The sequence below is a fragment of the Callithrix jacchus genome, chromosome 1 (assembly GCF_049354715.1).
Source record: "Callithrix jacchus isolate 240 chromosome 1, calJac240_pri, whole genome shotgun sequence".
NCBI lineage: Eukaryota > Metazoa > Chordata > Mammalia > Primates > Cebidae > Callithrix > Callithrix jacchus.
Window position 1 is genome coordinate 62483308 of NC_133502.1, and position 9156 is coordinate 62492463.

At 44.3% G+C, this 9156-nt stretch overlaps 1 long non-coding RNA gene across 1 annotated transcript; it reads left to right on the forward strand.

Moving 5' to 3' along the window:
• Positions 1 to 25: 25 nt before the first annotated feature.
• Positions 26 to 8423, forward strand: LOC144579043 (uncharacterized). Its single transcript, XR_013525842.1, has 4 exons — positions 26 to 174; positions 5907 to 6095; positions 6380 to 6661; positions 8071 to 8423. It is a non-coding gene; the product is annotated as an uncharacterized LOC144579043 (long non-coding RNA).
• Positions 8424 to 9156: the final 733 nt, after the last annotated feature.

Below are 9156 nucleotides of genomic sequence, written 5' to 3' on the forward strand. Positions count from 1 at the left end.
ACCAGACCCTCACACAGGGTGTCTCAGTAGGATTTTAATTTAACATAGAGATTCCAGCTCAAAAAGGTCTGGAAACCACTGGAGATGGAGCAATCACCCAGGTGTCAGCTTCCTTAATTGCTAAGCCCTTCTCATGGCTGATTTACACAGTTCTGTACTCCCTGGAGAGGCAAGGTAGGTGGGTATAGACCCAGGGCACATTCTGGAGTCTGTCTACCCGTTACCACCTCTGCGACTGTCAGCTGCCCTCGCCAGAAGCAGAGAGAGTGCTCCTAAGGGAAGGGGACACATTAGGGAGAACTGTCACTTTAACATCAGCCCAGATAGGCAAGCCTAAATAATGTCTAAGGGTAAATGAAAATCAGATGAATCTGTGTGAGCCCTTCCAGCAAGCACAAAACATGTGGATACTCATTCCTTCACCTGTCTTTAGAATTCCTTAATTTAGTTACACAGTGTTCCCTTGAGGTCTTTATGTATTTCTCACCTGCCTGTCTAAGCCCTGTGAAATGCTGAAGACCACCCGTAAACAGGTGTGTGTGCATATGGGAGAGATTTCAGCCAGGCTACTTGGCTTTTCTACTCTGAGTACCTCTCAGCAGGGCTTCTGTGGATCAGAGAACCGATGCCCTGTTCCCAACATGCATCTGAACTTCCAAATCATATTCAGGGCACTCTCAGCATTACAGTCTCTGGGGAGGCAATAGGGCAGAGGCCCAGGGGGAATCCTGGAGCCAGAATGAGGGGGCTGAGTTCACATCCCAGTTTTGTCACTTACAAAGCTGTGGGACCTCCGGAGACTTCCTAGTGGAACCTCTTTGTTCCAGGTTAATCATCTGTAAAATGGGGATAATAATGGTGCCTAGTGGCAGGGTTGTTGTTCTATGCATAAAATGCTGGCACGTGGCAAGAGGTCCCTAAGCATCAGCTATATATAGCTGGGGCAGCTCTTCCCAGCCCCCTCGGGCCCTGCCATGTTGGCCCTTCTCGCTCCAGTAAGAGCGTCCTGGCTGCTGCCACTGCGGAGTACAGATGCCCACAGTTAAACAGGAAGATTAGTGCCGTCCTTGTTGGAGACAATCAGAAGTTACAAGGTTCCTGGAGGAGGCTGGCACTTCATTAGGCTTTCTTCCTGGTGTAACTTAAAATTGAAAAGGCTGCCTGAAGCATCTTGTGATTGGAACAAATATTCTTCATTCATTCACCCCATATTTACTGAGCACATCTTAAAAATAATAGCCAACGTTGCATAAACACTCCTGTGTAAACACTGTGCTAAATGATTTCTATCTACGCACAACAACTAACGTTCTTTTCATTTTACTACGAGGCTCAGAGAGGTAAGGGAACATGCCTCGGGCCACACAGTAGTGGCAGAGCTAACATGCCACAGGGTGGCCTGTGCTCGTTCTCTCCTCCCTGTCCCCTCCTTATCTGTGAAATGGGAGGCTGCAAATCCCACCTCCTCTCTTGCTAGCTCATAGAAAAGTCCCAGGCTTCTGTCTACACAGTGAAACCAGACGGGAGCAATGCTGGAGTAAGCATTGCTATTTAGCCACACAAAAGCCAGGCTTCCGTTTAAACTTTACACACAAAAACCCTTTAATCTCTGTGCCACCACATTCAGACAGAAGGTGTCAAGAGAGGCTTCCTTGTTTTCAAGCTATACAGATGTCATTGTGATAAAATATTGTCTTGGGTGTGCCTGTCATAAGCATTTTTTTAAATTCCAAGTAGGTATTTTAGTCTGCTTCAAGCAGACATCTTTTTTTTTTTTTTTTCAGAGAAATAAAATACTTTGTTTATTGTAATTAGCAGTTAGTATTTTGTCAACTGAACAATAATAACACTAGGCCCAAAGTACAGATGGTACAACTACAGAGTATCCAAAAGTTTCTAAAACTATTCACAACGACATCAAGTTACATCCGCCTCCCCTCAGCACCCCACCCCCACCAGCACCACTACACACACATGCACAGAAAGAATGCAAGGCTGCCTTGCTTGCTGATTGAGGTATACAATTCCCACTCAAACTCAGTGAAAGTAAAATAGCTACCACCTCATGCAGTGCTCTGAAAGTTTTATTAATAAAAAAGCCATAGAGCAAATCCTGTGGTTGAAAGCATTTTTAGCACAGAGGACCAGACAGGAGGCCCAGAGGGGTCTCTTGAACACAATGTCAGTTAGGCTTTTAGTCTCCAGCACACTCCGCAGTCTGGCAGGTGTTGTGGGCGCCTCGATTCACAGCTATCTCACTCAGCAGGGAAGCTGTTCACTTCCCTGGCTCAAAGAACACAATAGCTTCCTAGCCCTCTCCTGTATCCCCAGTGGCATAGTGAAGCTCTCTGGCCCAGAACTGGGCTGCAATCCCTGCCTGGGTTCAACCGTCGCAGAGCCCATCCCCTGACTGGAGGCTCCATCAGGACGACAAACCCCAAGCACTCCTCTAGGGGCGGTGTGGCAGGATCAAGCAGCATGCACACTAGAGACTAGCAGGCGTGGTTCTGGGCTGTGACTCCACCTTTTGCCAGATTGGAGACCTCAGGCCTGTTTCTGGTCCTCTCCAAACATATTTCATCAAATACCATGGTGACAGTAATAATTACCACATAGAGCAGTTGTGAGATAAAATACACAAAAATACTTGGTAAATACTCAGTTTAATTATTCTTGGTTTACATCCCCTTCAACGTATTTTGCCTCCTTTTCCTAATGAAATAGGTCCAGGTGCAGTGGCTCATGCCTGTAATACTAGCACTTGGGGGGCCAAGGAAGGAGGATCACATGAGAATTCAGCCTGACTACAGTTAACAATGGAGGGAAAATTCATATGTGGGAAAGGGGCAGGTGGACTCCGAGGTTCACCTTCTTCATGGGGTCCTAGGTCCACCACCAGCACCACTGTTCTCAGGGACTTGTACTTCCCCTTTATGCTCTTGCCCAGACATGAACTCTCCTCCAGTCCCACATGACAAAGCAGAGAGCCAGCCATAAAATCTTTAGAAAGTTAAACTAATGGCTAAGGGATCAAAAAAAGATAAATAAACAGAAAATAACAAGCAACCAGATCATTTGGTTTACACAATAATAGTTTATCCATTTTTATTTAGTAAGGAGCTAAATGTACATGGAGCTACAAGGGCACATTTAGTCCCTGCCATCCTAGAGGGCCCTCCTGAATCTCCACACCAGAGATGACGAATCCATAGCCTACATGCTGCAGTATTCCCTAGGCTGCTCATGGCAGACATCACTAATCAACCACACCATTCTTTCTACTGAATGAAGACTTAGCCTTAGTACTCCGGCATCAACTACCAATCAATCAAAGGACAATCCGCTTTATGATCCCTGCCTCAGACTCTTCAAAGTTATTTTCAAAAAGGCCAAAGCTCAGAGAAGGCCAGGAAATGCTTTTTCATGCCCACCTAAGGCCTACAAGTCTTGGTTTCCTGTCTGAAGACCCTCCTAGCCTCCAAGGGAATGACCCACCAGGAAAAATTTATGCCGCAGCAGCCAACATCTGCCCACAGAGCTACCCTTCTCTATTCACCACTGAAAACTACACATTATGGGAAATTCAATAAGAGAAGGATTCTTACAGGAGGCTCCTTGTAGCTTCCACCTTACCCTCAAATCCAGAATCAACACCAGAGGCTGCTGTAGTACTGGCTGAAGATGGATATCTTCATCACGTTGTCATAAATCTACCCTGCTGTTATCATCCTCACTGGGACAAAGAAAAGGGCACCACTAACTAGTTACAATAATTCCTTTGTCCTCCATACTATACCTCCTCAAAGTGCCAGAACCAAGGAGGGAAAAATCGCTTTCCCTAAAATTGGGTGAGCACCCATCTAGGAATGTGAAAATTCTGATTTTCAGGGACACAGTTATATCAAGGCCAAGCTGGTACCAGGGGAGGCAAGGACTGCTCCTGCCTTCCCTCGAGTTTTCTTCTTGACCCCTTACCCCTTCCTGGGCTTTACTTGTGTCATTAATTTTCGCACCAACTCTGTGAGATGTGTATTTTTGACGCCCATTTTACAAATAAGATAACTAAGTTTCAGAGAGGTTAAAAATTTCTTCCCAAAGTTACATTGCTAGTAAATAGTTGAACAAGGCCTTAAAATGAGACTGAATAGCTTCAAGTCCCAAGCTCCTCTACCATACTGGCCCTACTGTCAGATCCTCAAGGCCATACTCAGTTCCAGACTGGCCCAGGACCAGGGCCCTACTGCCATCATCCTTTGCCTTTGGGAGTACAAGAAAAAGTCTGAATCCCAAAGAAGGGCTTCAATAACATTGTTCACATAATAAAGTATTGTGGGGTTGTTCATGGAAATAGCTGGTGATGACCAAATGCTGGATGCCCTCAATGACTCAAGGTACCAACTCAACGCCTCTTCAACCATCAGCATGATGCTGAGAAGCAGGCAGATGACAGCCATGTCTTAAGACTATTCCAGACCAAGGATGCTAACCACAACCAGTCCATCAACAAGCACTGACAGGTCACCTCTAAAACAAAGCAGTTCAGCTTCTTTCACTTCCACTGCCCCATCATCATATCTCTCCAGAAACTATAGTAACTCTTAAACTCATGTCCCCCTCATCTACTCTATGCCAAATTCATGTCCACATAGTCATCAAATTCCCTCCTTTAAAGCCACCAATGGCTTCTGGTTATTCTTTAGAACAAAATCCAGACACCTTATGATGGCCTTCAAGTTTATACCTGATCTGGTCCTTGCCTGCTCTCCTCACATTTATTTACTTCTTTATCTGTTTTGTGTCAGTTTGTCTAAGTAGAAAGTTTATTGTAAGAAGGGATATTTTTTGTCTTGTATACTTCTGTAATTGCAACGTCTAGCACGGTGCCTGCTTTATACTAAACCCACAAAAATATTGATTGGGTATATAAATTAACATCATCTGTCACATGTAGATGCATATAAACTCTTCCCTAAAGCAGCTTCCTAGAGCTGTTGGTTTTAGGATCTGAAGAAGTATAATGGCCTAGAGACCAGAGGACTTGAGTTTCAGTCATTGTATCAGCACTTTAATTAACAGCATGAGGTAGGAACATCCTCAGCCTCAATTTCCCTATCTGTAAGTTTTCTTTCCTACAGACAGATGTGATAATTCTACTTACTTAGCAAACTTTATTGAGTGACTACTATCTTCAAAGCAAAGCACTAAACTGGGTACAAACAAGGCCAAGCTGAATAAGACACAGCACTTGTCTAGGAGAAATGCACAGGCTATTTAGAAGTGAAGTGAGAATACGTAAACAGGGAACAAGTATAATCATCTTATTGTGTGCTCCAACAGAAAACCAATGAAAATACAAAGCACCACAAAGAAGCAGTCGTCATTTCCATTTGATGTTCAGAGTGGAGACCACCCTTAAGCTGGATTTTGATGGCAGGTAGGATGACAGGCAGGAGGGTCAGATTACCACATGGACCACAAGAGGAAGCATCACTTCAGGAAACAGGAACTAGTTCCAAAACGCTGGCTATAGAGAGTTCAGAGAGGTACAGGTGCCAGGTAAGCTTGCACAGGTAGAGCCTGGAGCTTTTATGTCAGGCTAAGGAGTTTCCATCTTATCCTATAGAAGAAGTATTTTAAGCAGAGGCATGACTTAACTAAGTTCATCATTTAGAAAGACTATTCTGACAGCAGCCTGGAGGGTAGATTAGGAGGAAAGTACAATAAAAACAGAGACTGAAGAGGGCACGCCATGACAGCAATCCAGGCTAGCAGGGTACCCCCAAGTATCAGAGAGAGAAGAGGCAGAAGAGTCACGACCATTGAAATATCAGGTAAGTCTTCGCTGCCCTGGAGAGTGGAAATATCCAAGCTTGGGTGACTGATTGATACCATGTTTTTAAACACAGGGCACAAGAGGAGGAGCCCATTTAGAAAGAAATATACAAAGTTACTTCTTGAACCTGGGTCCACTTCTGGGAAAATATACACGGGCAGGATGTTGTGGGTAGTGCTCTTGTCGTTTTGAGAAGACCACTGTAGCTGGGACTCCTTAACCAAGTGGACGCCCATTCCTTCATCTCTCAGCCATGGTGAAGGCAAGTTATGATTGCTTCTTTCCTCATGGGGGTGTAGTGAGGCTTCGTTTCTAAGAGCTGTGCTACATTTAGATGAAAGGAGCTCTGTTAGCAGCATAAGGAGACCATGCACAAAGGAACGTTTAAAGGCTGCCTGAAGGGTAAGAGACAGGCTTGCAGGGGGCTCGTTCTGGCTTCATAATTAGATTTAAAGATCCAGAGATGAAAAACAAAAGATACAGACAGCAGAAGATATGGATTAGTTCTCTCTCCAGATGGATTAACATTTGGGTTGTTTTTCCCAGATGTGACTGGCCGGGATTAGAAACCTTCCATGCTTTCTGCAAGGGGACACGCACATAGAGGCAGGGAAGACCTGGGGGGCCTCTAAAGAGACAGCTGTCAGCTCATCAGCTCACCGTGGGGACCATACTCCACAGAGGTGCAGAGGCTGGGACCTCAGGCATGAGATGCAGCCTTTTACAGCCCAGAAAGCCACCACCAGTCCCTCCACCCTCACAAAGCCCAGGAGGACTATGCATCAGCCACCAGCTCCCAGAAGCCTGGAAAAAACAGAAAGAAGCTTGGTTGGTACTAAGCACCAGATGGCTCCCTTTCAGAAAAGATTTTCTAAGTATCCACAATAGCCTTTCTTCTCAGCTAACCTTTGAGGCCGCTTCTCCAGCTGCACCTGGCTTGCACTAGTTGCTCCTCCCCAGGGCCTCTGTGAAAATGGGTCAGACTTTGTGAGCTCTAGAAAAACAACTCTTCTTCCAGGTTACAAATCTCTGGAAGAAACAGCCCCTTCTTCTGCCTGCATGATGTGGCTTTTTCACACTCACTCCTTCCCTCCACTCCCCTCTGCCCATTTCTAGCACTTGAGCACTTGAGTTTTACCTATCTTTATATCCCCAACAAATCACACACTTCCCCCAAAGCCTTCCCAGATTTCCCAGTAGGATTCCCTTTCTCCCTCTTCTCCTGTTGCATTTTGTTTGTTATAACCTTGAGTTGTCTGCTTGCACTGTAGCTTCTGTGGTTCTAAGTCTCTCTCCCACTGTTGATTTTCAAACCTCTGAGAGCAGAGCTATGTGGAACTCACCCTGGTAGCCTCCAGGGCGTGCTACACCAAAGCTGTTCAGTCAATGTTTGTTGAATTCATTAGACTAGGTGAGTAAAAGCAGCAAGTTGTGCTGCTGCAGTGAGAAGAGGCAGGTATCCTCAAAGTGATCTGTTTCTACTAGCTGCCTAGATTTCATAACCCTGTGTTATTGCAGGGGGACTTAGGGATATCTGGCAGGAGCCATGGTTATAGGTCTGAGAGCATCCATGGGCCAGACCTGCCAGCAGTTCACAGGGGCAGAGTTGTGCCTCTGGGAAGAGTTCTGGCTCAGACATGGCTTGGTTGAATCCTGGATCTCTCCACCAAGTTTGAGCCCTGGAAGTAACAGGTGTATCTCTCACTCTCTGATTCTTCATTTCTTCATTTGTAAAATCATGATTCCTACCCTTGCAGATAATTGTAGGAAGAGTGTGAAATCTGTAGGATGAGTAGGCACTTTGCACAGTGCCTGCCACCAAATACGTGTGCAACCAATTCTTTGAATAATTCTTTTATTCATGAGAAATATTAACCAAGCAAGGCACTGCCTGGAGGTAGAGTGCCCAACCTATAAACAAGGCTGGTTTTTGCGGTGCAGGTTAGTGAAAATGGTTAGGTGTCAGTGCATCTGTAATCTGATACATGAGACCTGAATTCTGACCTAGCTTTCTTGGCACCCCAAGAATGTACTGAATAACATGTCTGAGTCTTGATTATACCAAGTCAAAGCCATGGATCTCACCATCTCCACAGGGTTCTTGCGAGTAATAAAATACCAAAAGACTATTGACTCTCTTATGAAATGCAGAAGTATTGCACAGCCCTGTGCTCAGCCCCTAGTAAGGAAGCCATGAATAAGAGTTAGTTTTGACTGTTAAATTTTTTTCCTTCTAGACTCTAAGCTCCTAAGAACCATTCCAGTTTTGCTTCTAATTCTGTCGCCACATCCTTAACACAGTCTCTGAGAGATAGGGGGTCTTAATGAATGAAAAAAGAAGCCAAGGACCTGTCTAGTGTCTTTAAACTCTGAAGCATGAAGACTGTGATAATTAGTAATGTTTATTTCATTCTACTGGCATTCAGTGATTGCTAGTCAGATGCAGTGACCAGTTCAAGTCAGAAAGTATTTCAGCTATTGAATCTGTGATTGCATTGTATCATGAATGAAAATAAATCAACATTTTTCTTTTCTTTCTCAATGTAGTCATTATCTCTGTGTAATAATTGAAGATTGGGAGAAATTCTATGTTTCTTCTTTTTTAATGTTCACCAACAAACTTGTGATCTTGAATGCATTTGAATAATCAGTATTTATTAACTGGATTTATAAGCTTGGGCACATAGCTTTATACTGGTAATTCTTCAAATTTTCTTGACCATGGGTGCCAATAGACAGAAGACAACCTGAATTCATGACCACCGTGAGTTTTTTCTCAGCCAAAGAACCACACTTCTGACCTTGTCCAAATTCATGACTCCAGAAGTAAAAAAGAAGAGAGAAATGACCATTTTTAATGTGTCCAGACTTGTCCAAGCACTTTGCATTTGGGTTGCAGTAATTTGTGCCACCTACTAAATAAATATTTCTGGCTCTTCTGGGCACACTTCACTTCCCTATTGAGGTTGCGTTTAGCTACATAACTTGCTTTGGACAATGAAATGTGAACAGAAGTGATGTGTGTCACTTCTGGGATGCAGTTTGTAGAGTCAGCATGCAATGTGCACACTCACTTACGTGCCACATCATGGCACCTCCTTCAGCCTGGGACCTGATCTGAAACAGAGTCCTTGGCCAACTCCCTATGAATATGTGGCATTAGCAAGAAATCTTTCATGGTTTAAGGCACTGTGACAGTCATGTGTTGCTGAAGCATAGCCCAGCCTATTCTAACTGTTAAAATATGTTAGTTCTTTAATTCTCATAAAACAAAATCCATGAGGTAGATTTTGGGAGGCAATCCTTCACAGATCTCATGCATT